The sequence below is a fragment of the Eucalyptus grandis genome, chromosome 5, assembly GCF_016545825.1.
Source record: "Eucalyptus grandis isolate ANBG69807.140 chromosome 5, ASM1654582v1, whole genome shotgun sequence".
Taxonomy (NCBI): domain Eukaryota; kingdom Viridiplantae; phylum Streptophyta; class Magnoliopsida; order Myrtales; family Myrtaceae; genus Eucalyptus; species Eucalyptus grandis.
In genome coordinates this window covers 16755047-16761684 of record NC_052616.1, presented here as the reverse complement: position 1 = coordinate 16761684, position 6638 = coordinate 16755047, and positions in this window count along the sequence as shown.

Below are 6638 nucleotides of genomic sequence, written 5' to 3'. Positions count from 1 at the left end.
ACTTGTCAAACGCAAATATAATAGTCAGTTGTTTTTTTTTTTTTTTTTTTTGGGTTGAAGTGGGAATGCCACTTCTACAATGTTTCTAAATTGTGAATTCTAAGAAAATATAGTAAGAAATGCTAGTTATTTGTACCTTTACTAGTTATTTGTAAAAAAACCTCCTCATGACGGCAGTGGAATAATATGTTAATGTTAGACAAGTACAAAAGGTGGTATGTTTTTTCACTTATTGGAATTAAACTGTAAAATGCGAGAATTCATAGTAGAAACCATAAAATTGTCCATGGCAATATTGCAAGTGATTTCTTTTTCGCAGGTGAAATTAGATTGACTTGACTCAATTGAGAAAAATCTAAACCAAATTAAACAAGAAACAGGGGCTTGATTGCAACCACAATTTGATTTAGCTTGAAAATTACTTGAAACTAAAAATGACAATCCAATTATCAATTATTACAAGGTTGTTGTTAGGTCCCCCGTTAGTGTAAACAAAATTTACGCGTTTACTATTGAATGGAAGGATAATTGTCTTAAAATTCTTAAACCTTTTACACAGCGGCCAATTTGATTCTAAACATGTTGATTTGATCAATTTAATCTTAAACCATTTAATGATTTACCAATACAATACCTTCGGCCAATTTTAGCTTAAGTTGACGTGGATGCCTGTCACCCCATGTGGCACAGTTTGCATTGATGTAAACAATTTTAGCAAATTTATTTGATTTTTTTTTCTCTTTTTCCCTTTTTTTCCCATTCCTTTCCGGATGCACACATATTGCATAATGATGGCACTATGAATTGTACTTGTCAAATGCAAATATAATAGTCAGTTGATTTTTTTTTTTTTTTTTGTGTTGAAGTGGGAATGTCACTTTTACAATGTTTCTAAATTGTGAATTCTAAGAAAATATAGTAAGAAATGCTAGGTACATGAAGCGAGAGTGTTTTTTTTTTGTTGGGGGTTGAATTCAATGCCATCTATGTATTGGAACTTTAATTCTTATTAAATGTAGGAAGAAACGTTGGTGGCGAAATATTTTGGTAACTATATAAAAGCAAACCGAAGATTCCATGTAAATAACGATTGACTTTGGAAATTATACAATTTTAGACATAAATAGAGTTCGATTTTTGATTGTGATACTTTTACATGAAGTATAAGATCCGGTCGAAAGAGCAATAGCACTAATAATAATCTTCCAATATATGTCAACCAAGACAGGTACTCTTGTAGAATTTATCCACCATTACGAAGAATAATTGAAACATATGAGACAAATTGAAAGCCAAGATAATTACAGTTCTCGTGGGAAGCCCAAATTGCATGTTACTTGTTACGTTTTTAAAAAGTTTAGTGAATAATTTTTTCAAAATTTGTCTAAACAGATTTCTAGTATTACATTTGATGGATTTGTTTATGTATATACTATTAAGTATAAAGTGATTCAATGTGAAAATGTTGTCATATTTAACATTGTAGACTTTTCAATTTTTTATGAATGCAAATTATTTGAATTAAAGGGTGGTTGTCTCTTGAATGGGAATATATTGGTTGCGGGCATTTCGTCTTCCTATATTTTGAAAAAATGGACTAAGTGTGTCAAATAAGAGATTGTGAACGATGAATCTTATCAAATGTTACTAGGTCATTTAAATTTAATTGATTTTCCACTTTAATGTAAGAATCTTTTGAAGTGATGAGTTTGGAAGCCGAAGATGGAAATATCTATGAGAATAGTGAATAAGAACTTGGAAAAAACGAAGGCTGAAATTTCATCATGTAAATCAAGTGTGGATGTGACCGATGATGCTAGTGATGATGATGATGTTAATGAGACTTCTTCATGTAAGATTTTAATGTTGAACCTCATTCAAAGAAAATGAAAGGGAATAAGTTATAGAAGGCTTAAGAATTCAAGTGAGAAAAAAAAAAAATCTATAAAAAAGGAACACCCAACGCAAATAAAAGGTCGAGGTGAGTAATATATTGTTATAGTCCATATGATTAGTTAAATTTTTCGTTAATACTACATGATGCCAATTAACATATTTATTACTTTATAATGTATAGTCGGTTGCTTAAACAACACATGATCATTTCCTAGATTATTTGAAAAATCCAAATCAGATTTAAAGTGTCTTTTATCTTAGTCACATTGGTAGTTCTATAGTAAATCTAAATTTTCATAATCAGGTATGACACTCTTAATTCTCCATTTGTATTTATATTATACTAATTTGATCATTTATTATATAAATGTTACCACCATATACTATGCCATCAGAGATTATAAATGGATTTTACCAATTCCCTATTTACGTATTTAATTATTTGGTGTATTAACTTATGTTTCATCCATATTCCTTCTATTAACATAAGAAAAGCTTAATTAGTCATCAATCAATTTGTTTGAATGTTTTATTAACATGGATTTTTGTTACTATTCTTTCTTGTTGATATATGTTCGAGCAATGTCATTGATTTATGAAAGCATTTATTTACATTTCACTAACGATGTCATTTATTTTATATAAATGCAATCATTATACATCATGCCATCACGGATTATGAATGCATTTTTCCTATTTATTAGTCAGGAGCTTATTATGAATTTTTTTTTTAATCTCAGTGTTGTTTCATATTTTCATTACTATTGTAATACTTAAAGAGTTGATCGAGGTGCAGATCATGGAGGAGTTCATCGAGGTGCTAATCGAGGTGCAGATCGCGGAGCAGTTCATCAAGTTGATTGCAGAGGAGTTCATCGAGGCGCAAATCAAGAAGGAGCCGATCGAGACAAAAATGACGTAAGTCGCAGTGGAGATAAAGGCATAGGCAAAATAAAAGAACGAGCATGAGCCACGGGAGGCACAGACAGTGGCACTGGAGATGGAAGAACAAATGATCGAGACGAGGAACGAGTGGAACAAGCCACAGGAGCGAGTGGAACAAGCCACATGAGCAAGTGGCACAGCAACTACAAAACGTAGAGAAGTTCATTGAGGAGCTATTTTGAGTTAGGTACAACTTACCTTTTGAGATAATATTTATTTGGACATATTGTTTAGTAAAAATATATTTTTATTCCTTTATATAATGGGTTATTAAACTGTTTTTAGCATTTTGGGGTAAATGAATTGAACGAAGGCGATTCTGACTAAATGCATTTATCATTATAGCTTATCTATACCTTATGTATAGATAATATGTGTAATACTATTGTACATTCTATTTATTTGTATTTGTATATTAAAGAATAATGAGTAATTGATAATAACTTATATACTACTATTTATGGTTATTTGGTTAAATGTGAATACTTTAACATTAAATGTACAGAAAAATATTGATTGAAGAGGTGTTCATCGAGGCGCAGATCGTGGAAGAGTTCATCAAGGTGTAGATCGCAGAGTAGTTGATTGAGCTAATCGCAGAGGAGTTCATCGAGGTGCTGATCGAGGAGCAAATTGTAGAGTAGTTCATCGAGGCGCAAATCAAGGAGGAGCCAATCGAGACGAAAATGACGCAAGTTGCAAAGGAGATAAAGGCATAGGCAGAACAAAAGAATGAGCATAAGCCACAAGAGGTAGAGAATGAGCCACAAACAGTGGCACCGGAGATGGAGGAACAAATGATCGAAACGGGAAACGAGCGGAACAAGCCACAAGAGCAAGTGGCACAGCAGCCACAAAACATAGAGGAGTTCATTGATGAGTTATTTTGAGTTAGGTACAACTTACCTTTTGAGATAATATTTATTTGGACATATTGTTTAATAAAAATATATTTGTTATTCTTTTCTACAATGGGTTATCAATTCAACATTTTTGGGTAAATGAATTGAATGGGGGTGATTCTAACTAAATGCATTTACCACTATAGCTTATTTACATCTTATGTATAGATAATATGTGTAATACTATTGTACAGTTCATTTATTTGTATTTGTATATTAAAGAAAAATGAGTAATTGATAATAACTTCTATACTACTCTTTATGATTATTTGGTTAAATATGAATACTTTAACATCAAATGTACATAAAAATATTGACTGAAGAGTATTTGCCAACTTATAATGCTAGCTTTTATGCAGCATGCTAGGGATTGTAGTTTATAGAAAATTTTGCAAGACTAGAGAATGTGTCATTAAGACTATAAATTCATCTAAATTTGGAAAGAAGGTTTCTGAGGTTGATTTTTATCTACAATATTTGTGGAAAACTTCGCAATCTAGTATTGTTGAATTGAATTAATTTGGAAATACTATTGTACAGATGTGAATGGTAATGTGAAGTTTAATTAGGTTGTAAGTGATAAGTAAATAGTAGGGATAATTTTATATTACCTTAAGTAGTTTTGTGTTTGGATGCTCTTTTTGTTTTCTCTAATTTTTCTTTCTTCTGAAAACGACTGTATTTTGAGTTAATTGGCACTACCTTCACTTTGCATCATATTTAACATTTTTAAAATCCACTTGGATACTTTAGCCTATTTGCGTACATTAGATATATTCTTGTTTGGATATAATGGTGTTGAATGCATATATTGACAGTATTCATGATATTTTGTTGGTTGAAATAAATTAGTTCCTTACTTCCGCAACCTTGAATTATCCTAAGTCGTAACGATGATTTTGTTTCCAATACTGAGCCAATTGGAGCTTCTAAACAAAGGGTTCGATTTCTAGACTTTCCACATTTTCGAGGACAATCAAAACTTTATTTATGTGAAAAAATATTTTGGCGTCAATATCTTTATTAAGAAAAATTGAGTTTGGGACATTATGGTTAATGTAGCTCAATAATGTTGAGCTTATGACACTTGTTCGTTATATGTTGGCATCTAATGAAACATTGATTTCAATTAGTCTTCTTAAATACAAATACCAAAAGAAATGATAGGGCCATAATTGCTACCATCAATATGCAAATATTTACATAGAAATATGCTAATTCAAACATTGTTGAAACTATATTTATAAAATAATCATGAACTTGTTCACATTAGTTTGTGTAGATTGTTAAAATCTACACAAACAATAGTGCTATGTAGCTAGAAATGCCATACAAAGAAACCAAACAGAGACTATATTCTAATTTAATAAAGTTTGCAAGTAAAATAAGTACATATAAATCAGAACACTAGACATGCCTCCCTCCTTTTAAGGAATCAAACTGAACATCAATGAATTTCCGATGCATATAGACTCTAAACTTCTCCATCATCATCGTATTTGCTCTCAGGTACACAGTGTCATCCAACTTATAAATAGGGGATCCACCCAACTTTATGATTTGAATAGTTTCTAATGTATTTCGACACTTCAAGCATGAAAAAAAAAAAACTACAAGGTTGGTTTATAATTAGAACATACTTTTGAAGTACAAACCATCGCCATCATACTCCCACCATTCATCTATCATGAGAAGATAATCACTACATTAGGAATGATGACTATCCATCGGGAATTACTAGATAATTCCGGTCAATAAAAAGTTTATGGAAGGATTTCTTTTGTAGATTACATTTCTTATGAGAAATAGATATATTGAAATTCTAGAATTCTATAGTAGCTTTTCGTAGAAAGAAATCACAATTTTGGTTTTAAAAGTTGCTAATAAATGAGAAAATATAAAGATTTTAAATATAGTGATTAGACAATGGGTGTAGATTGCAATAGAAGTACATCATCTTATCTTGATTTACTTTAACATAATGAAAAAATATAAGAAAATGAGAAATCCTTATGAGGGATGAGATGCTTCGACATTGTTTTTGCTACACACGTGAACAAATTTGATGCTCTTTTGTGGTACTATAGCACTTGCTTCATGAAAATTTTTGTTCTTCTTCAACGACCATTTTTTGTAGCACAATTGATTCAATCTTTCATTTTTTTACTCTTGTGAAAATTGTCACTTAAAATGTAAAACATACTAAGAGAAGCTGTAGCCACATGCACTAGATGGATTACTTTAACTTGCACACACCATAGTAAAGCTTCCATATGGACTCATAATTGTTATCATTATTGTCAGAAAGCCTCTTTAGAGATTTTTTTTTACTCTCAATCGCTTCATATAAGTATAAAGTTGCTGAATTGGTAGTATGAGACAAACAATGAACTCCAAATAGTGGTTCAAAAACTTGCAATACCTCTTGGCATTGGTTTCAAAATTGGGGGCTTCCAACAATAGAAATAACTTTGCTCGTTGTTCCTTTCTCAAGATGTCTCGACTGTCTCCTCTTAGTAGATGAAGAACATAGTATAGGACAAATAATATATGTTCAAATTCATTCTTTACAACTATGAAATATTAAAGAAAGAAAAAGAAAAAGAAAATTCACCTAATGGCTAACGCAACAATTGCTAGTATCTATCATACATCATTACATATTCAAATTTGAACAATAACATGGACTAATCTATAACAATATCTCATAGGAAATTCATAAAAATGGTTGTTTGGTAAAAGAGTGAGAAGACACATGAATGAATTCGGATTTAATACTAATCTCAACTTAAATTCATTGAGGATGTTCAAAATTAATAAGACAAGTCAAACTTTCTCTTTTTTGCACTTTTATTCAAACAAACACATGGACAACTTATTGTTTTATATATCATT